This window comes from Papilio polytes, unplaced genomic scaffold (genome assembly GCF_000836215.1).
Source record: "Papilio polytes unplaced genomic scaffold, Ppol_1.0 DF824102.1, whole genome shotgun sequence".
Lineage (NCBI taxonomy): Eukaryota > Metazoa > Arthropoda > Insecta > Lepidoptera > Papilionidae > Papilio > Papilio polytes.
In genome coordinates this window covers 3,750,684-3,775,513 of record NW_013525102.1, presented here as the reverse complement: position 1 = coordinate 3,775,513, position 24,830 = coordinate 3,750,684, and the positions used below count along the sequence as shown (strand labels likewise).

At 32.4% G+C, this 24,830-nt stretch overlaps 1 long non-coding RNA gene across 1 annotated transcript; it reads left to right on the top strand.

The window, feature by feature from the left end:
* The first annotated feature begins 6,869 nt into the window (after positions 1–6,869).
* On the top strand, positions 6,870–24,817 carry LOC106099572. The gene is made up of 3 exons (XR_001225390.1): positions 6,870–7,317; positions 24,522–24,578; positions 24,684–24,817. It is a non-coding gene; the product is annotated as an uncharacterized LOC106099572 (long non-coding RNA).
* Positions 24,818–24,830: the final 13 nt, after the last annotated feature.

The window sequence follows — 24,830 nt, the reverse complement described above, 5'->3', positions numbered from 1 at the left end:
TTAATATCCGTTGAGTTAAAAACGAAGACAAAACGAATCAAGACTTTATTTATTATCAGCATGATTGGAAAAAAGATCGTCGGTCATTTAGTAGAAGGTCTGCAATGATTACGAGGAAAATAAGCAGGAAATAAAATTTCTTAACACTGTTTTAAAAAGATTTTCTTTACACTGAGGAAAATGCTTCAGGAAAACTTGAAGGGCACATTTGAATGTAATTTTAATTAGATCAGTCTTTGATTTTTGCAGCCATATTTAAAGCACCATAGTCGTGCCTTAAACGAGTAACTATCTTAGATTGGTTTTAAATGTTCAATGTCTACACAATATTCTTTTACATACAGCTATCAAAATATAAATTGATTTCTTACGGTGTATTCGGAATAGGAACAACTAGAATAGAATCTTAATTTCAAATGTTGGATTGGATTAAAGTTACAATTTATTATTCTTGGAATCATTGTTAAAGTGAACACCATATCACAATATCGAACCTCGAATAGGCTCTTTCACAGTTATTTGGAGCAATTAAAGGAACATTTATATAAAGTAGGGACTGCTTTGAATATAAACTCTCCACTTGACCTTTTTTCCCTTTTGAGTAGCAGCTAGCCAACCGAATATCCGAAATGTGACCACATTACGGTGAAAACATTAAGCGGGAAGTTTAAGCAAGCATAGTAGGTTAGGTTACTTGTTTTTTATTTGTTACAGCAATCAACTGAGGGTATTAAACTTAGCGTTTCTACCGCTTAGCTGTAACAATATTGTTTTACAATTTGGAAATGCTTACTTACGTTACATTTGTTGTTAACGTGTACATTCGATTATTTATTGCTCTCAGAACTCAGGAATTTAAACTTCCACAACGAGCATGTAGAAATAATGCGTAAGATTTACTTCTTTAACCTTATTAGTCTCATATAAAGTTGGCAACATTGTCCGGCAGAGGTTTAATTCTGGTGGGCAGTGGCATCGGAACATACATGATGCTGCAAATATTTAATAGCCGACGAGTCGAGCCTCCGGTTCTAATCCGGCCGCCGTTCACTTTTCAGCTAGCAATAAAAGCCCGCAACGTTTGCAGCTTACAGCTTCCGGCTTAACCAAACCCGAATAAAAAAACAAAGGCGCCGAAGAGATAATTACTTCACGCTTAAACATTCTACTCCATATTTATTTGACCTTCCATTGCTAACAAGTTATATTTAAATTAAATTAATTTTCATATTTCCTATCCTTTGAATTGTGTAGGTTTCGAATCCCTGTTAATATTACCACCTTACATAATTTTTTGTGACTTTCATAAGTAAATCCAATGCCGTTAGCATTATTGGATTTATTTTAGGGTTTTATCCTCTCAGATGCAAGTATATATTTATATATTGTTTTATTTAGGACCAAACACCATTGCAATAGGCTTATTCTATGCAAAAGTTATGGGTAGCTTTATATAAAGGTAAAGAACTTTAAATTATTTAAACTTTCGTGAGATATTTTTTTTATTAATTATTTTATTGCTATTACGCACTTCTATTTTTTCGGTGGCGTAATCCCAATAACACTGGCCCTGAAGAAGGACCCCTGCAGAGTCTGGAACTGGTCGGTACCGCCACCGAATGATGTGTAATTTGTAAAATATTCACTCGCTACGAAGAGTTTTAAATCTAAATTACACAAAGTGCTAGTCAAGGCCGCGAGTATCTCTTAATGTTAAAGATTCTTTTATGTTGTGATAACAATAACAGAATTATTCATGTTATAAAAACGAAGATAAATCATTAACGATGTAAATGATATGGATTTATCGATATACTTCTAGGTATTCAGAAGCCATTTTATTATTACGCAGTAAGAGCCTGAATAGAGGGATGAGTGCGAATCCCAGTTCATTAATATTCATGGATAAATTATTCCTTTCATTGTCTTTCGGATAAATGAATTGAGATCCAAAAAGGAAAATAAACGCGGATATATTAAAATACCGACAATTTGCGTGTTTTGTTGTATCAGAGTACAATTCAAAAGCGTACTGATGAGCTCTACGCAAACTTTGTTGGGCTTTGGCGAAGAAATATTACGCATTGTTCGGAACCTGTGTTGCTTTGAAATTTCTAAACAGGAAGATATTTAAAATTAACTTAACTATACATAAAATGAAATAAGTAACTAAATTTTTGATAGTAAACTATATAACAAGAAACTATACTGAATATTTGACAGACTAATTGCTGCCACTATGTTTGTTTTTATTTAAAAGCGTCTTAGTAAGAAAAATAATCCTTTAAATAAAAATTAAAACCATATACGGACTTAACCCGACTCCATACAGCGCAATCTAGATAAGATTGCGGTGCATAGAGCAATTCAATAGATTTGTGGAGAAAACACTACAAAGTAGCCTAGATATTTGTATCCCCTGTGGTGGACAATCTTAATTTAGTTAACATAATGTATATCATATTGATAAGAGAACACAATTTTACTTCAAACCATCAAGTATACCAACGAAACTGAGGAATTTTGAAATAACGATTGGAACAATGCCAACTGCTGAATTTTGATATCGTCCATAGCGACGAAACTCTAAATACCGTCTCCGCAATATCAATGGTTGGCATTCCACAAGTGTATACATTTTTGAAACTTTTTCCGCGGTAGCAACTGTCGCCAAGTCTTGAAGGAAGGAAATGCAAATCATTCCGTGTTGGCGGCGTTACTTTAAGGTCGTCCTTCGCACATATTAACTACTATCATATATTGAATAAGATATCTAAGTCAAGTAAATAAATGCTAGGGACGTTGCTTTTATGAATAACAAACATGCATAACATTCGCCCTGTAATACTTTTATGGTGAATTTATTTCAAATAGATTTGCGTACACACGTCGCTTCCAAAATATTCGCGAGATAGACGCGGTGTTCGTGAGTGCGGCAGATGAGTGAGCTCGGCGGGCATTCCGCGGGCCCCCTTTGTGTTCCACTCTTTTGCATTTTTCTACATATTGCTTACAAACATCGCTGGAACGTATTTCTTTGTTCGCGGCCAGGTTTATTATTTGAAATTGTTTATTTTGACGTTACGTCGCGTCTTAAGACAATGTACGAGAGCAACTAAGCAGAAGTGCTGAAAGAATTTCTTGCAAACTTTTCATTGTCACAGATTTTGCTACGGTAACTGGCGTTTAAGTCGTTTAATCATTTCACTAACTTTTCCTCCTTTAAGGTCAAATAGTACATAAATCATATTATCTGTTTTAAACTGGGTTTAACATATTTTAACTTTCTGTACTGCGATTTAAAAAAAACAATTGTCGACGCGTTTTTTTAGTAAAATAAATAATAATAATAAATTCTTACTATGATGGTGTGACTAAAGAGCGTAGGGCGCGAAAGATCGTAGGATGCCTATAGACGTAACGTAGAGCCTGGTGACGTGTGTGTCTAGCAAACAGAGCGCTGTGTTCGAGGACGCGGCAAATATCACTTGAGTAGTACTTGCCTGGATACTATTGCATACACACTCGCCTATCCCGTTGTAAATGTTTTCAGTACTAAATTACTTTTACATTTATTTTTAATTTATTGCAGTATATTTATAATTTTAACTAAAATATATAATTAAAGTAATTTAGGCTTGGAGTCCAGCAATTGTATTACGAGTACTTAAAAGTATTGTCACATAGGCCTCATTTAAGTCCCTTATCCTTTTCACCGTTTTCTTAAGAGGAAGGAATAGGAAGGAAAAGTGGATTTGACGGTAGAGGAGACGCATAGGAAGGGGTCATTTCCTCTTTATGTGCATCCTCATCTGTCTAAAGGTAGCGGTCGCTTCGCCATTTTGGCGGAATCAGGTAGCCGCTCGCTCGTTGACCACGTTATCATATTTAAAAAAATCGATTGTCAGTTTGATAATAGATTAGCTCAAAACTTTCGTAACATAAAGATAAATGAAAGACGAAAGTTTTATACAAACGATTGATTCATTCGCTTAGTCGTTGATTTGAAATAGGTCAAAAATACAGGGATCCGAGAATGAACGAACGTCGAAACAGTTCGCAATCTGATACATCGATTGTGCGCTCGGCCGCCAAATGTGGAGATACAATCAATTATAGAAACCAATTCATCTTCATTCGGGAAACATATGCTCAGTAATGTCCAACGAAAATACCGTTCTTTTGCTAATGTAACTTTTTAAACAAGTGATTGATTGTAATGTGCAATTAGTGTATTGTTATAAAAAAAGTGTAATAGCTTTACAAATAAACGCGGTATAAAGTTAAAATTAGGAATAAACTGAGCAAAATTTGTACTAATATTGATACTAATATTTGCTTATACTCAGTTTATTCCTAAGGTTAACTTTATACAGCGTTTATTTGTAAGGCTGTGAGACAACGTACAGTGTAAGACAAGGTATTAGATACGAATTTAAAGTTATCGATAACTCCTGTCTATAGTAGGCTAAGATCCAAAAGGTTTGACGACTCTCATCATATTTCCTGATAAAACCTACATTATATAAAAGAACACATATTTTAATCGCTCTCAAAATTTAATACTTTTTAATGTTCATTATTTTTGATTATACATGTTCAATAGAAAAAAAATAGTTAACACAGTAAGTTATTACAGCACTTTTAAAATTTTAATACATGTTACAGACATTATTAATTTACGGTATTTATGTTCATGTTCACCCGTAATTGGAATAGAGTTATCGTACTTATAAAAGTTCTTCTGTATAAATAATTTATAAAAGTCTGTGCATTATTGCGAATACAATATAGTAAAAAGCAATATTTTCTTGTCCATGAAAAAGAACGGTGTTAGCTTTAGAGAGCCGTTTCATCTCGTTTTATGTACTCTTTAGACAGATGAATGAAAGTTTTTGCTGATTCGCCAGAGGTTTTGCGGAAAAGATGAGAAGGGACGTGTAGCGCTGCCAGTCGGCCTCCATCCCGCGATGAATATTTTGTGATTTCCACTTTTATAGGACACCAACGCCTTTTATACTCTTTCATATTTTTGTAAAGTTGTTGTTTTGTTTATTTTATAGTCATCATACTTGTTTTTAACTTACTAATGTTATCAAAACATTCTCAAAGTCTTACAGAGAATAAGTACATATTTGTTGTGATATAAATTAATTGAAAACGTTTTCAGTAATTTTATAGGTTAGCATATTAGAAAAAACACTTCACTGAAGTTAAGAACTTACTTTGAAGATAAGAAATTAGGTTATACTTCTTATATTCAAAGTAAATTCGTAACAAATTGGTTTTATGAAATAACATAACAAACATTCTTGTTACGAAATTGATCACACAACTGAAATGTTAAATGCAAATGAAATCTAAATTGTAATTGTTTAAATGTCGATAGCTATTCAAGCTACATCAGAGAGCATATTAAATTAAGTTTCAATTGAGCGTTGTTGTTCTCAACGAGCTGTGAAAATTGTCCTTTTCAGCTTAATTAATTCATCTTTGAACAACCTCAGTACAATTGAATTATTATTATACTCAGTGGACATTTCTCGCTTAATAGTTTCTTAAATGTTGAAAAACATAACAAAACGTAATTAATTATCTGAAATTTTACAGTTTCTATTAAGTCTATGATTCTGATTGACGAATTAAGTCTTTTTCACAACACAAATTTTACATCTTAATACAATCTAAAGAGGAAAATAGATTATTATCGTCCCTAAAAATCGTAGTGGCAAATTAAATGTTGATTCGTGACTTTTAACCATATTTCTTTTACAATGTTTGTTTAAATTGACATAAATGTAAAGCAACAGTGCAAAAAATATCCTTTATGTTTTTAAAATCATATTAAATTTAGTAAATGCATGTAATAAACGGATTTAATAAAGCAGCCGTTATAATCGACTTTGTTGGTTTTTGTCCGTATCCACGTGGGTACGGAGCGGAAGATGTGAGGCAAAATGGTAACCTTATTTAATTTTGCAGCGACTAGTTTCAGTGTTTACTACAATGTATTAATTAGTTAAGGTACTCATCTGGATAATGTAATAAAGAACAAAATATAGCTCTTTATTGCGAAGTTTATAAGATAAACAAATAGGTATATCGAAATGTTCGATATGTTTAGAAAAAAATGTCATTATGGTTTCAGAAATATCTGCTTGTGCATATTTTGAAGGAGTAAAAATCTAAAGCGAAGGAAATATATTCACACGAGAGATTCTCCAAAATAGTAAAGGCGTAAGAAGCTGACGAGATAATAGCCTATGGGCATCTGAAGTTGGTGTCGCTCCAAAGTCTATGGGAAACACTTACACCAAATGTAAAAGGAATTTTACAGATGTGACTACGTCCAGAATTTATTTTCCTACGACCTATTAAAGTGTATGACCCCGTGACAAAGCAAGTTTATTGGTGCCAATGAAACGTAAAAAAAGAAGGTTGACAGAGTTACAAACGCTATAATTTTTTTTTACTGTTAATTTTACAGAAATATTGACAATGTTATGGTTTATGGTAGTTAAAAGTGAATAAGTATACGCATGTGTATAATACTTATATTACATAGAACTTAGTATATTGGTGGCCATTGCACTGTTTTTTTTTTAAATCAACATTTGCTTATGTGATTTTCAGCGACAAGGTGACCTATGGTATTAAAAAAGCTGAAGACGAGCTGGCGTGCCTTAAGAGTTGGAGTCGCGACGAATGCGTGTGTGGGTCGGTCGCCCCCTTCGGGCGCGCCGGTGGTTGGGGCGGGGTGTATCGATCTCGGGCGGGCGCGTGCGCGGGCGGCGCGGCGCGGGGCGGGGGCGGCAGCGGCCTCGCGAGCGCAGCGGACGCGGCCCGCGCAGTCCGCAGCTGGCCGCCAGCCGAGCGCCTGCTCGCCGCGCGACCTACACACGCTTCCCGATCACCGCATCGTTTGACATTTCAGACGCATCGCGCGTCAACACCACGACAAACTAAAGTAACTACCGGAATTGCTCCAGTGCTATAAACTTTCCCTTATTGAATCTGAATGAATTTAAAGACGTTAAAATTATATAGATTTACAGATAATTAAAAAAAGTTATTAAAGTTTGAATAAGAATCAGAGGATTTTTAAATAATTATGTATAAAAGATGTGGTATGTGGCGTTGTTTTTGGGAATAAATTATTATGTGTTAAAATATTGATAGTGATAAGAGCTGTGACTTAAAAACGAACCTTTGGAAAGTTGCTCACGAGTTTACGGCTCGTTAATTCTGCAGATAGTGAAACCGAAAAGAGATCTTTGCAGCGTCCGCTCATCGAAGTGATAAAATTTATGACGTACGGTAAGGGTCATGTGGAGGCGGATGTGGATGGATGCGTTATATTAGAGGTAGCGAGTGTGGCAGCGATGGATGTCTTTATCTCTTGTTGAACATTCGAATTCTTCATCAATTACCTATAACTTGAACCGGTTTCTTTCTTATGTATGTGTCTTTTATACAAATTGTATTCAAATTAAAAAACATCACTAAAATAAGTTGTTGTTAAATGTCATTGGAATTAAATATTTGGTTACAAAATGTAATAATAAACATATCGAAAACAACTAAAGCGAGGAGAGCTGTTCTGTAAATTGCTACGGGTTTAAGAACTACGATGCTACGATGCTACGGGCTACAAAATTGCGAGCTACGACTTGTTACGAAATTATTCATTTTCATTAGTGACATTTAATTTTCATTTAGTTTATAACTTCTATTATCAAATGCATGATACTTTCTTATTTTGGAATGGATGTGTAAGTTGGTAAACAGACGGAAACAGCTATTTGGTTTTGGAAGGAATGTTATTATTCATTTCAAAATCACGTATATTTGGGTACAAAATTATTTATTAAGTAAGAAAATTTACTGTCGTGTAAATAATCAACAGTAATTTTCAATTTTGTTTGCTTAAAATCGAAAGGAAGAGGAATCGAAGGGAAAGATGAAAAAAAAAATGTTTTACAATCAAAAAAACCTCACAAATATTATTATATAATACGTACATATTTACTATTTATGTATGTAACTATGGCTGCGTGGGTGAAAAAAACATATATGAGGATATATATAAAATTTATGTTCGTGTCCTATGTCGGAATGAAATGATAGCCTGTGGCGGGCGTCGAATTGCAAAGCCTCAGGGGTTGCACATTTTTCACTTTTATTTATGGATTTCGTACGATAATTTATTTTATGACTTTTCGAATTTTTATCACAAAGTTACACTTCAAGTTTGTATATATTACGTGTTACTATACTTATATAAAATAGTTGTTAGGTTCTGTTGATTTTACTGTTTTGAATAAATAATTCATAAAAATATAGGTACTAACTTGGTCTTTAGCTCTTTGACGTTGTAAGTAGGACTCAAAAAATTGTACTTTAAAGTTCTAAAACTTCTTCAGCATAAAGTTTTCCTTTGATATGTCTTTTGGTTTTTTTCGTATTTCACTAGCTAGAAAAATGAAAAGTTACATTTTTCTATACAAAATAAATACTTAGATTTTTTGTTCTACAAGTTTAACACAAATGCATAATTTAAACACTTATTTTTAATAAAAATGGCATTTAAAAAAATAAAATTCAATTTAATGTGAAAATGTAGATTATAATTTATTTAAATGCTCTACATTTATAGAAGAAGTATAAAAGTAAAGTTGGATTTTTATTTGTACTTAAAATTACTATTTAAATTCAGAGCTGAAAATATGTTGCAAAGCATAGGCGATACAAAAATTTAAAGTAAGATTTGTATATTTTACTGTATATATTTAGAACGACGAAGCATTTTCCAATTTATCTTAATTTTACAATCCATCGTTGATATTACTAACGTGCAGTATGTATAACCCTCATATAAATAATGCCTTATATTATATATAGGCATTCTAACAAGCCTCTAAGATTCGTGCTGTCTGGACACTATGGACAAGGAAGGCCGACCCCAATTAACTGGGAAAAGGCGAAGACAGAAGATAATATAACAGCATATTATTCTTTTCTCTACTTGTATTCTTAAATGTATGGCTATAGATTTATAATACTTTTTATTTAGAAAACATTAACGAATGCGATTAGTTGACATAATCTACCATGTTAATATAAAAAACGTTAATTCCGCTTAAGAGGTTAAAAATCATCTCCAATTTCTTTTCGTGTTCAACAAATGGCCCGGACTTTGATGATGGCAATAAAATTCCACCGTACAATATTCTAATGTAATCGTAGATTGAAATCTTACGATTTCGGAGGGAGACCTACGATTTCTTAAGCAAACTTCGTACAATGGAAAAACCAGCCTCAGAGATAAAATATCTCATTACTTTTTACAACTTTGAGAAATAAAAGAGAGAACGCCCGAGGGAGCTTGAAGTTTTCATCAGTAGAAGCGTCGATGTAGGTATACGCATCGAGGCTCTTATCTGCAAACGAAACCCAGAACATTACCCCCAAATAAATCGACTCATGAGGCGGTAAATTTAATTTCGTGTGAAAGTTAGTCGTATATCGCATGCCGTATCTTGAGATTTTACTGGCCTCGTGTAATCTGATATGTTTGTTTTACGAAAATGATGCTTTAATAAATTCAGTTAGTATTTTAAAGAATGAATAAATTATTTGATAAATAAACCATCGTTACAAAAATAAAAGTAAAAAAAAAATGTTTTATAAATCACTGTGTATGTTTTAAGTAAATATGCCAACATTTAACGAATCCATTTCCTTTGAATGCTTTGGCAATTTATAAAATGTGAAGGCTAAATGGGATTCGGATAAGCTCGTTATTGGTAATAAAGCTTTATCAGTATTCAGGCCACTTGTTTTAGCATTGAATCTTCGCTCATGGGTTTTCGTTCTGTTATTTTATTCAGGCCGTGTAGCGGACTGTAAGAAGGTGTTAAAGAGTGAATTGCCAAAATAAATGGATGAAAAGAATTCACGAATACATCAGTGTACTGCAACCATTCGGTCGCCGTTTGTAGATAAATCATGAATGAGGGTTGGATATCTTTGAACCCAGAATGTGTAAAATGTATATTGAATTTTGAATAAATGTAGACACCTAATCCTATTTATTTTACCTTCTGCAGCGTATAGACATTAAACAGTTTCGTTAATTACTTAATGTTGCTAACTAAATGTAAAAAATGACTAAGTATAGGTTTTATCGATCAAAGTAATATTTGCGTTCAAAACTTTTTGTTTGGGATAAAACAATATCAAATAAAAACCATTACTTTTATATTATAAAGGAAATAGGTTTGGACGTTTCTTTTTCCGAACCTAAAAGTTATTCGTCCTAAATATTCTGATCACGTATCCAGTCTGTTTGTTCACATTCGTTGCGCCGCACGCAAATAATTGGCAAACTTTTTAAATTATACGAAAAGTACTAGGTAATTCTGTAGTACATTTACTTTTAGTTGCTGAAAGTATCTGTGTGTTGTTTTAGTATTAATGATCTCGAACCAATTATACTTTTACGCCATATGTTAATAAACATTATATTACTATTTAGAAACAGTTATTTCCCGTGAAATAGCGTCTTGACGTTTTCGCTACAACAATTATACCTGTGTTATTATTCTATGAAACTCTGAATTAGGCAAGTAGTGTCAGCTTAAATTCCCATAGCGACATTTTGCATAGTTAATATTCAGTAGTACAAATGTACGTAGGAAATTGTGGAGAACCATAATCGCACGCACCTTGTCCTTACAGTCCCGTTCGTTCGTATTAAATATTACTTCACTTAAGAGCATTCGCATAATATTGTAACCTTTTGTAAACTATTTGTTGACTTTATATTGGTAAAATAAACTTGTTGGCCGCTGATTTTACTCTAGAGTATGTTACACACTTTTGTTACTAGTGGTCGCTAAAACAATTAAAAAACACAAATATTATCATAGCTACATTTTATTTGTGAATGTGTATCATCATCATCGTCATCATCTCCCCTTATTCTACTCCCGTAGGGTTGGCGCAAAGGGTTTTCGTCCTCCAAATAACTATCTTTCGACATCTCGGTCATGTTTTAAGAATGTTTTAAGAAAAAATCACCCTTAAAATTAACATGTCGGATACATTTATTGGAAACTTAACTTTATAAAAGTTGAATACGCTTCGTGAAAGTTATAACCATAAGCTTTGAAATATATGTATAATATTAAACAAAACATTAGTAGAAATGTTTACTAATTAAAATTATTATTATATACGTTAATTTTTGTACAGGCGAAATTAATGTGTATTATTTTAATTTAATTTCAGTAATGAATAGTTTAAAATGGTTTTTGGCTCTTTACAAATTATGATAGTGGACCTTACCCACGGCTGCGGTTTCATTAAGGGTCCAGTAAAAAGGGACGAATACAAATTGCTTTGATCTATTTAGGTAGATAAGAGAATGTACCTAATCCCTAATGTCTTTTTAACTATTCACCTGAAAATTCTTTGACAAAGACAATTATGTAATAGAGTATTGGGTTTTACAATTCACAAAACAATAAAATAAAAATATATCGTATGTTAGCTATGAAGTTTTGAATTACAAACAAAACAAGATTTGAAATTATAGGCCTATAACACAGTTATTTTCTTTTCAGAAGTTTTAAAGTAATTCATTGACATTTAATTTAATAGAAGTCCAAAGTAGAAGCATAGCACTTTACATGGCTTATTTACGTCAGGAGTATTATCTAAACGTCTATTAAATGCATGTGTAGACAGCAACGACGTGCTTTGACAGCTAGAGTAGCAACAGGTGCCTAATGGAATCGCATGAATTATGCACGCCGACAGGTATTTGGTGATTGTTTCTTGAACTTTACACCTGACCTGTTCACTTCATGCGCCGGTTACATCGATTAGCTACGGTTTGTTGGTTTCACTTTGATCTTTCTTGATTAGTCGGAATTTATCTGTAATGATGTATATTGTAGTGTAGAAACATTTATTTATAACTTAAAATAAAAGAATTTAGAATTTTGAGCTGTTTTGATAAGAGGCAGTTTATTGCTAACAAATAACCATAAATTGTCATCTTTAAAACATTAGTTCGCTTCAAGCTATTACCACGTACGATATTTATTTCAGTTGTAACGGCTGATCGGTTTCATATTTATCACTACGTTAGCTACATATTAATTTTTAAAAATAAAACGATATATTTTTTTCAATGTAATATATCTTTAAAAGAATAAGTAAGTAGCGTAAATATATAATTTTGCCGCTTTCATGCTTTGTTTCTCTTAAACAATATCATATTTTTTTTAAATGTTTGTAGATGTTACTGATGCCTACATTCTTTACTAGCCTAAGCCCGCAACTCTGTCTGCGTGAAAGTAAATAAAAAACAAAAGCCCATGTGTTCTTCTAGACTATCCTCTACGTCTATGCCGAATTTCATCGGTACCCGTCCAGCCGTTTGGGCAATACACTCTAACAAACATATATCCATCCATCCATCTAAAGTTTCGCATTTATAATATTAGTGAGATTATGTTTCGCGTAACACGTTGTGCAGCCATCTTGAGATATGCGAGCAGATAATTAATTAACCGTTGGTCTGCGGTATCCACCGCTTAGTGCTCATTAAGGGTTTGAACATCCTAATGGATCTATATACGCTGAATATTACATACCTTCGCCTTGTAATAGGATTCTTATTGCTGGAATGAACGTGAAGTCTCGTTGCGAGAAGTAATAAAACCTTTCATGTTATAGTTTGCGCATTATGTTTCTAATTTAAATGAAAAAAATGAGTGGTAAAGCTTTCGTTTTAGTAGAAATGGATATATCTTACAATCTTATCAATATTATTAATGCGAATGTTTAGATGAATGGATGTTTGTTAGAGTTTGTGGCCACGGCTTAACGGATTTCGATGAAATTTGGTATAGATGTAGATGATAGTTTGGAAGAATGCATAGGCTTATAACTTTTGTTTCTTTTTTAATTCCACGCGGACTGAGTCGTGAGCGAAAGCTAGTAATTACATAAAGTACAAAATATTGATAGTGAGTATTAAAAAAACAATCATATTTACATATAATAAAACTTTAGTAACAAAAAAAATGTAACAATGTACTCATTCTTTGTTTCCCGAACACCATTAGTGACAAATGTAATCAACTTTATCAACCGTAAAAGGTCTATTCAAAGTACTTTACAAATTTACCTTCACAGAAGCCTTTAACTACTTTAAATATTTTGTCATGCAAATTCAACTCTAACACAAAGTCACCGCTTTTAATGGATTCATTTCAATACAATTAGGATCTTATTAAAAATGTACAACTCATTTATCTTTTAAAATAAATTATGGATTTGATTACTTTTGACTGCTATTATGAATACTACAAATAATAGCTTTGTTGAGTTATTCGCCCTTACATTTGGCTTACTTTACTTACTACGTTACGCATGAATTTTAAAAACTTTATTTATTATGTTTATCATCTTCATCTTCCTCCGTATACTACTCCTGTAGGGACAGTGCGATAGGTTTTTGTCCTCCACATAACTCTATCACACGTCATCTCTATCAATATCACCTTTCACACAATCCATCCATTTTGTTCTAGGTCCACTACCGGTGTACCCTTCTACACTCATAACTAACGTACCTTGTAATAAAAAGTATTTGCAAAACGGTAAAATGGGTTTTTTCGAAAGAAATGCAACTTGGACAGTTCAGGCATTAATGATGAGCGTCGTTAGTTAATTACAGCCAACAAACGTACCATGTAATGAACTAAGGCACGAGCGCATTGCCGCGTAGGGATATCTTAGATGACATCGTTATTATGTTACTGTTATATGCAATGTTCCTTTTTTTGACCGACTTCCTAAAATAAAAAGGTACTTAATTCGTCTGTATATTTTCATGTATGCCTTTTAAACGTTGCGAAAAAAAATGATAAAACTTTAATACGATATTCTAAGAGGAAGCTTAGGGTCAAATGTGTTTTATGACTTTGTCTTTTTTTATTACGTTTTTGACGTGTTTTTGTCCTTGTTATGGCAGCGCATGCCGCGTTCGATTTTTTAATTTAAAGCGAATCTTTTTCATCATATTGATAATAAGTTTCTAAAGAAAAATGTATATGTAAAGAAGACTAAAATACAATTGACGATGTGCGATAGTTTAGTGAAAGGTGTGCGCCCGCTCTAAACATGCTGAAGTTTGTAGGAATGTGGTTACATCAAGACATGATGACATTGATTTATCGGAAATCTCTAACATAAAAATTTATGAGGGTCACTACGGACAATTTTGTACAACTTATGGCCCTAATAAAATAATGACTTGCCGTTTTATATTAAAACCATAACACGCTAAAAATACGACTGAACAATTTTTTTTACTAAATAAAATGAAATTTTCCTTTCCAGTTTTAGTTGTATAATTGCAACAATCACTAACATATTTCTAGCAAATGGTATTTTTACTTCAAATAAAAAGTTTTTTTTTTTACTTAATTTTCACTAAAACATTTAAACCTAATAGGGCTGACTGACAAAAAACAAGTGAAATTGAAATTCAACAAAATATTGAGCCAAAAGTCGTTTATAGTCGTTAAATGAGAAAACAAAATTCAATTGTAATTGAAGTCAAATGTCTTTGCTAACTAGAGGCGAATCGGTATTGAATGGCGTGTATTTCTAATTGAATGGTTTGAACAGAAACTCTCAAACGGACTTCTCGATGCGGACTCGTGAATAATCGATACAAGACTAGATAGACCTCTATAATCGGCTTTCATCGCAGGTAAAGAAGATTCTCTTTAATCTAGTTGCTCCATTATATGAAACAAAAAACAAGTCTTATTTTAAGAGCGGGCGCACACCTATGACTAAATTATCGCACAACAGTTGCGCGATTGATCTTCAACTGCTTAATTACACGACACAAAATCGAGTAGTATGAGCTCATAACAATCGAAGTGCAACTAAACACTTGTGCGATAGTTTAGTCAGAAGTGTGCACGCTCTTTATAGGAATATTGATAGTAGTATCATCATTTTCAACGGAGTTGCCACACAAAATTATGCTACCAAAAAAGTAGGAGTTCCCAGAATCAATTTTTAAGACTTCGAAGTGTAAAGATTTTTATCATCAACAAAAATTTACAATTACTCCCTTTCTATTTAATAACATGTTTCATAATATTTTATCATCATCATCATCATCACCAGCTCACTATACGTCCCCTCCGAGGGGCTCGGAGCCTACCCTAAAGTTAGGGTGACTAGGCCATAGTCAACCAAGTGCGGGTTGGTTGACTTCACACATATCTTTAAACTTCTTCGCCGATATGTGCAGGTTGCATCACGATGTTTTCCTTCACCGTAAGAACGTCGGGTAAATTATGTACATATGAAAATTGGTAAAAATCAAAGACCACATTGGTACACGGCGGGATTCGAACCCAATACCAGTAGATTACAAGTCTAGTGCCTTAACCACTGAGCCACCGACGCTCTAAATTATAACATTTTATGTTTAGTATTATTTTACAGTGTTGAAAGGAAGGAATATGGCAGTATTAATGAAAGTCGTCATTCGATCTTAATTACTTTAAGCGTAATGTGTAAATCGTATTACTTTAATGTTCTATTTCATTCTCTTACTTACTCAAAATTAAATAAATTAATTGAAGACAAATACTGCGTTTATAAACTGTGTATTAAGAATAATTTGACATTATCTAGTTATATTTACAGTGTTGCCACTTTAACGTTGTAAGAACCATTTTGTTCCTACTACTAAAGGTATGTTTTAAGTCTGCTAGTAAATGAAATAAAGCAGGGTTATAAAACAAAAATCTGCTTTGCTCATCGTCTGGTATCCGAGGATAACGCTTGCGACATATCGACCGATCATTAAAAGTAGATTCCACTGCGGCGTTCTGAATAGCGTTCTTGTATTCACAAAGACGTCGATAAATCGGAAAATTCCAACGAGACGATCTTGACGCGAAGGATATCTCGCGTTTAATATGTTTTCAAAAACAATATTTGAGAACATTCATATACCAAAAGCATACTAACTTTTTATTTTACTAGCGCTTATTCATTTTCTCTTATGTATGTTATTAAAACGCCAGAATCCAAGTTGTTGAAAGCTAACCTCGAAGTTATTAAGTATGATATATTTCAGTGCAAACGGAGAATTTCTAAAAATATACATTTTAATTTGGAATCATGAAACATTAACGGGAAATTTAATCTGTTCGTACTTTGTAAGTGTTTATATTTCGAGCTTCGTAATATTGTGAAGGAAAGTAAGATTTATCTTGTTACCTTTGAATTGTAGAGAGCATTATATTATGCGTGGTTTACCTTAGTTTTACTATTCATTTCCTCTTGAGGGATATTTATGTTATGTTCTTGGGAAACAAAGATTCTTTTACCTCGTAGTCAAAATCTCGATCGAACAAATTGAGATAAGAGAGAGTGTGTAAGGGCAACATGCCGAAGTAGGGTAAAATGCAATAGAATGATAAGAATCTAAATGTGATGGTGAGTTGTTGGTTAGAAACTTGTATATAAGTTCGTGATTTTGATCCGTTTATGAATAATGTTAATAACATAGCTTAAAACAATCTTTATCATCAAATCCACGTAGTTATTTTGACAATATAAGTATGTTTAAAACATAAATTTCTTTTAAATTAGTACATTAAATAACTTCAAAAATTTGTAACGCGCCATTGCGAGAACTCGTAGAAAGATTATCTGCAAAATGAGGACTGTTCATTTTAATATTACCTAATTCACCGAAACTTTAAATGGAAAATACATGTAGTTTTTACAACTAGCGAAATTTATTTACCCAACTTTGATGAAAATTACAAAAGTGATTTGCAACTTTACATAAACTTTGTTGGAGATGTCAGAGACGATTTTAAAGTTTTATTTTAGTAATTTTCATAACTGTAATGCCAGTTCATTACGTACATTCAAAATTCCAAAATTCATTATGTATCTTTGAGAAATATTTAATATAGTTGTACAGGATGATGAACTGATAAATGATTTATTAGGATGATTTATCCCAAAAATGTTAAAACTTCGCTTTTCATGTTTTGCAAAATGAAAGCTTAGCTCAGTTTCGATTCAGCATTAAGAGCTCACTGAATGAAATCTGCAAGATAAAGTCGCAATTTTTATAACTTTTTATTGTAGTAAGCCGTTTATTGCCTCCTGATAGTTTTAATAATACACACTTCTGCAGTAAGAGATTTAGATCAACGTTGTAAAAGTTTATTTTTATTTCTATTTGTGTGTTTAATTTTATAATAAACAATAATGTTAATTGTAAGATTTTCGATTTTCATTACCATATTCTTTCTATTTGTGGACGTAACTTATAAGTTTTCTAATCTAAAAAGACAAAGGAGTGTCATAAATCGCAAACTTCAAAGTAGTGTTTTGATTCTTACTTACGAAAATTTGTTTGCTTAGTTCATTAGACTATAACGATTCTTTATCCGTTGTGATAATAAGTGAAAAAAGTAATATAATAAGATATAGCCTATGATACTCAAAGATAAATTCCTTTCTAATGGTGAAAGAATTGTTAAAATCGGCCCAGTGTTTTTGCGTAAATCAAATACATATAAAAATACAAATCTTTCCTTTTTTTTAATATAGTATTAAAGTATAGATAACTATATACATACACATACCTAAAACTATTGAAGAATATATCAGGTACATAAACGTCTCTTGTAATATGATAAGATATTATAGATGGCATACGACATGTAACAATATAATAGTAGATAAAATATACCTTGTTTTATAATAAAAAATATGAAAATCCTTATAAATAAATGTTAGTATCTTCTGTGTGTTGTGTCGCAAGAAACGCGGCGAGAATTCAAAAAGGACTAATCGATATCTATTCAGATCGTCGTTCAACCTCAATTCAACTCTACAAGAGCAAAATAAACATCCCACGAGATCACAGCAAAGCGTTTATGTTATTTTTAAAGTTAAGAATTACATAAATTTCATTTATAAAGCTGCAATATAATATGAATTAAAACCGTATTCTAAAATAAGGCATGTCTTAAACTACCTTACTAGTTTTATATTTATAAATCCACTGTTGGTGATTGACGAAATATGTAGTTACTACTTGAAGTATTGCTACTTGGGAATGGGCATTAATTTCTTTTGAGTTTAAACACCCCGAGAATAGTCAGATTTATAGTTACAATAAATATTGTAATACCAAACCCGCTTATTTGCGGAACAACTCCCGCACGCGCTTGTCTGTTCTTGATTGTATCGTTATTTTCGCACGATTGGTGTTTTAAAAATAAAATTTCATTTCATGTACGAATCAATAGACTTTTTTCGATGCTACAATGATAAATTGTGCTCGTTCAGCGCAGTCCTTGCTCGTTCGATTTCGTACGATTCTGGCTCGTTCGCCATCACGCGTGATCATTCCGATGTGGGTAATGGTCTCGGTTAATTAGGCGCAGGGATTTTATTATTCACACACAATTTTTACCGTTTGAAAGTACTGTTATACGTGGCCAGTAACAATTTATATATTGCTTTTTTAGTTTTTTTTTATACGGAACGATAAATGATACTGAAATTTTTTCTTTGTCTTTTTGATCTTCATGATCTTGGAGTCTCTATTGAACAATCTATGTATTTGTTTTTATGAAACCATGATTCAAATGAACCGCAATATTATAATAACGTGATTATTAGCGTAGTAAGGATGATAATATCTTCTATTAATTCTTTTTTCTTATTTTATTATCTTCTACCTTGCAATTAAATCATTAATTACATGCGATTATAGCTTGCGAGGTGAAACAAGTCAAAGGACTATGCAAAAATATAGTCTGTAATCTCTGCTTACTCCGATAGAAAGTTTATGGGCGTTTAATTAGTCTTTGATAATTGCCTAATTTCAAATTAAAATAATTAATCGGCCTAATTACTTTTCGCTAACTAAAATACACAAATTATTTTCGAGAGATGTGCCACACGCCGTAAAATTTCACTGTTATAATGTATTTCCCTGTATAGTGATAGGTGGGAAAGTTTCTCCTAATGATTAAGAAAAAAGCGACACTGAGAAACGACACACCGAGGCCGGTCAACACCTGTTCCTTGGGAGAATAAGATAAATAGATTTTTCTGTATTTATTTAAATGTATCTGGGATGGAATGATCCGTATATTACAGCTCGGATTTTTTATAACTTATGAGTCTACTCCAACTTATCTAAGTTACGTTATAAAGCATGTAAATTACGTGGTAAAAGATTAGACTGTAAAATAAATATGTGAAAAAATTAGATGAAATACAATATTTTATTGAGAAATCAATGTAGCTAAACGGATTTGCGTTTCTAAAGAATTTGCCTACACGTCTATTTTGAAGCTTTATTAACGTTATTAAAAAATTCAGAAAAGTTCAGCGGAAAATTTTAATTGTTTCGATTAAGTTTCTCCGACTAAGTTGTTTACATAACTTGAGATTTTATATGAAAAGTTCTTCTTTCGGGAATCACTGCTGATGTAGCAAATAATTAGATAATTCCATAATAAGATCAAATATCTTTCATTTTAAAAAATGTTTCATAAGAAATGTAATACTCGTAGTCTAAAAGCATTTACATGATTTTCCAATAAAAGGTTCATATCTTATTGGCATTTGATTTTTATTAAAAAAAATCCATAATACCTACTTTTAACAACAAAATTAAGCTTATTTCCGCTTGCGAAAACTCCATCTATTTCTTATTTTGTTAAACATTTTTATTTGCCGTTCTGAAACAAGCTTCCACTCCGTATAAAGAGGCAATTAATTATGTATTAAACGAAATTAGAAATTCTAAGAGAACATAAATTTCAATACACGAATTACAACTTTCACCAAAATTGTTCCCTTACATTATTGAAATATCAGACTTATGATAACAAATAACAATAACACTGTAAAATTTTGGTTTGAATTGTTTTTCGTTGGGAAAAAACTGATATCGGGTTTTTGCCCTCCCTAAGTTTTCATAACTCGATTTCTTTCATTTGCTTTCGTATTAAAGCTACGTCTGGCACATGGTTATACTGCAAAAAAAACCTACAAAATATATGTGTAACAAAAGAAATCTAACCAAAAATATATCAAGTGTTTAGTTGTTTATTATGTTTCTTAGAAAGCTGCTGGAAAGAAACAGTATTAAAATAAGGATGTTATACATACGAATATCATAGAATCAAGGTTATATTAGTTTGTGTGTTCACGCGTAAACTTCCAAGGGTCAGTAGGGCTCAAAGTGGCTTTACCAAATTAGTTTTATGTGTATTGTGAGCTTACTCTTTCATCTCCTATTTTATTGCGTTGCGCCTCTCGGGGTTTTATCTTGTTTCGTTCTAAAATGTTTGATTAAATAATATATCGTAATCGGCTATTCTCACGTTTGTTTCTTTTACTTGCCTTAATAAGATATCTGTGTGGATACCTGTGTAAAAGGGTAGTAATAAATTTTAACATGATCGTTATCTCAATTGTATTTTTTCGTATTTTATAGGAAATATAATTTTAAGGGCTACGTTAGATGCAAACACAAGTAGGAAATTTCAAACAAAAATTATTCATTACAAAAATCCTAGTTATGTTTTGGTTAATTCAAATTTTTTCAATGCTGAGTAAACATAAACTGTGTTTAATTTGTTTAACCCATGTTTTGTCAGTTTATGTCACATGGAGGTTCGACAGGCGTATTTGTAAAGTTTATCACATGTGCAAACTTGTTTACAACGTTAAGTATTACAGATCACCGAAGTTTGGGGATACTCTTAAATTACTCTGCTTCTTATAAAGATTTCATTAGAAAATTACAGCTTTTGAAGGTATTTATTAAAAAGCCAGGTATCATATCCTTCAATAGTGATTACATATAAATGTTTGTAGTGATTAAAAACACTTTAACAATCCAATGTTTTAGTTGAATTTCTCGCTATTTCCATTATGTTTTATTCTTGGTAAGCTAATTCGGATGACAAAAAATTTATTTGGTAATAAAATGAATATAATTCAGGAAGTGGACTCATTACTTTGGACGAGTAAACTTGAGTCGCCACTCAGTTGAACCATTTGTAGGGCCACGAAATTCACAAAATATGCGAGCGCTTATTTTTAAACATTTATTTTATCGTCTGAATTTATATTTTTAAGCTAATAAACTAAAGAAGTTGCATGATTACTTCTTACATTCTAGTTGTCTTTCTCACTATGCAAATAAATCATTTTTTACTCTTAAAAAATAGTCTAAAATGTATACTATTCTTTATGTTTATCGTAATCAAATATGATTTAGTGCGCTTGACATAAAGCTTTCGTTTCTGCGGAAATAGATTAGAATCCTTAGTACTAATCGCCGCTTATACAGCTCCGTGATCCCAATAACTCTAATCAAAATTCGTTCCGAAAACAATCAAACTATGTTCAAGTAAAGTGTGCACATTAGGTAAGGAGATAAGCTAACGACAAGGAGTAACCAATTTGGATGTTGCGGGGCCGCTAAAGCCGCTGAGATTTAGCGCGGCGGTGGCCATTAAGACAACAACGACAGTTAAACTGAAACCGGGATGGGCTCTGAATTTTAACGAAATTTACTGCTATGCAAATGCGACCCACCCGAAATCATAGCCTTCGCTTAATTATTCTTGTTTCTCAGCGTCATTTCTTTGTTTTGTTTATATAGAGTTAAAATATAAGAAATCCGGATTACTCTTATTTTTAATTTTAAGGTCTAATATTTCTTTAAAAACTTTTAAGTGTTATTCAAAATATGTTACTTATCTTTCCCATGTTGCCTCTTTGTTGTTTGCTTATCTCATTCTTTAGACTTTTCTTTGCAGAATAAATTGTAATATCCTATTTCAAAATCTCAAAGTAAATCTTCTCTAGAAGCATCAAATGCAGTTCAAAGACGTTGAAATATAATATCGATTTCTAGGAAATCATCCGTCTATAGAATACTGTGAGGCGAAAGCACAATGAAAATGGAAGATTAACGCTTGCCCATTAAAGCCCTGCTGCGGACGGCCCTGTCGTGATTGATGGAACCAATTCAACGCTTGTCCGTAACCACCGCGCGCTGCCCGACGTACAAGCTGGCCCTTTACTCGTTAAGGAACATGGAATCGAGATTTAAAATTAACATTTTTAAATCATTTAAAAGAGCAATATGGAAGACTTGTAAATGTTAGAAGCAGTATTTATTTTTATTTTAATTCTTAACTCACATATAAATAAAAACGTTATACATATAGCCTTACGGTCATTGCTGTTTTGGTGCTCTTTACATTATGTAATTTTTATGAAAATGTTTTCGGATTTCAAGATTTTTATTTAGTTTTTAAGAAGTTCAATTTAAATAATTATATGTATTAACTGATTGTATTAACGATTTCAAATCTACGTAGATTTACTTAACACAAACTAAATTTAAATGTATCTTGTCCATAGACAATGTGTTAGAAACCCGCAAATAGCAGTTGAGTGTCTAATGCAATTAGAACTATATTCGTCTAGAGAGTTGGTCGCGATAATTGAATGAAACTAAAAGCGTTAATGTTAGCAATGAAAGTATATTTACGTAGTGAAATAATGTGGGTAGTTGTCTTCTGTTGATACTTTGGTGTTCCTGTAGTTTTATAAATGTTTACAACACGTTATAACGAATATTCCAAAATTTAAATTAGTCAATGTCATCAATTGACTTTAGAGTGTCTTTTGATAGTTTAAATATTAAAACCGGAATAATTTCAGTCAGTAAAAGCAAGACGTTTTGTAAAATGTAAAACTGTGCATACATTTTCAAGATATAAAGCAGTAAATGGTATAATTGATCAGACAGGCGATCGATCAAAGTGGCGAGCTGTGCACGGTGGAGATTTACTTAATCGGTGGGTTACTGCAAGAGCGGAACATTGCGGAGAACTTGGCAGCTTTAAAAAGATAACCGGTAAATTGCTGTTGACACGGTGCTAGCAAATTGCCGTCGCTTAAGGTACCGGTAAATTTATATTAACATCTTAATAAGCGGGTTTACTTCAAGGCTTATCTTATGATCAACAAGTGTATTTGTAATATAAAACATTATAGAAAGATTCAAAATTGGTTGGAACGTGAAAAATATAATAAGTAATCTCAACCTCCTCCAAATATCGGAGGTCACAGCCTCTTTATTATTTTCCTGTTAGTATTTTATAATTGATGTCGATGGCTCCGTTGATATTTATAGACGTTTTCGACAGCGTACAGCGAATTCAAAGAGAGGCCGGAGCTCCGCTATCAATCACGAGCATGAATTGTGGGAGTTTTATAAGTCTCTCATTTTTCTGGTCCTTGATATTGTCATACCAGTCGTTGCTTCGCGATTATTGAGAAAAATAAATATTTATTCAACAGAGGTTAACGTTTCCTATATTTTTTTATTTATGGTTCCAATTGCTATCAAATATCCAGATTAATTTATGTTGTGCTAGATATATTCCGACCGTTTAAGCTATAATAAATCACTATAATACTTTCATACATCATGTTCCCATACAAAAAACTATATAACAAAAATAAATGTTTGTATATTTGTCCTAGACAACCAAGATCAGATCGTGGAATTAAAAAAATTGGTAGGTAAATGTGAGAAAATTATACTTGCAGTGTTATATTAACTTGCTAAGTTATTTGTTTTTTAATTTAAAATTACAATGACTTAAAAAGTTTAATAATGCAAAGTACGTATTAAGCTGCGCTTAACACGACACGTTTTACGGTATTGAATATAAAATGAAGAAGGAAGTATCTTCAAGTTGAAGACTTAAACAAATTTCTTGAGAAAATACAGTGGATTTTCGCTGAATTAAGCGAGTTGATTAGTCTTTTACACGAGAAGGTTTTCATTTATTTATTAAAACGGATTTGTTATAATATTACATTGGCTGATATGATGACATAGTACACCTTTTTAACTTATACAGATAATAATATGAAAAATTGTAAATAAATTCGATCTACATTCTATAATATTGCACGTTAGTAAAATGAAGCGTAACTGTTTTAAAACTACGGATAAGCTAAAATTTCAAAATATTTTTCGTTACAGTTTATCCATCCTATACTATTTTGAGTTAACGTGATTACATAAACGGCCTTTACTTTACTTCAGTCAAAGTGACCTTTGTGGTTTATCTAAAAATTAACAAGGCTTTGCTAAAATTGGGACGGCGTTATTGTATTTGTGTTCTATTAAATTATACGAAGGCTGGGATTGTTTAGGTAAACATTTTCTGCCGGCCCATTGTCCGAAGCCGAGGTAACACACTCTTCTCGTTGAATATTGGATTAGCAATTAATTTAAAACTCTGTTTTAAATTTTTTTCTATAAATAATTCTCTTGTTTAAGATTGCTTTTTCCAAAACAAGTATTAATCTTTTTTGTTTTGTTTCAGAGTTATGGTGACTACGGCTCCGGAAACAGTTATTACCACAATAAGAAAATGATCCGGGTAAGTATTTATTTTTATGAAGAAACACGCTTTTAAATTACACAGACAACTTGAATACAGAATTTACATGTGAGTTGTTTGGGAAAGCATATAACGTTATGACAGTGGCGAGCACGAGGGAAGCATATCTCAGGATGAGCGGGCAGCGTGTGGGGCAGAGCGTGGGGCGGTGCGCGAGCGCGAGTGCGCCGCGGAGAGCGTGATGCGCTGCGGCTGGGGGGCGCCGGCCGCGCCCGCGCCCGCGCCCGGCCA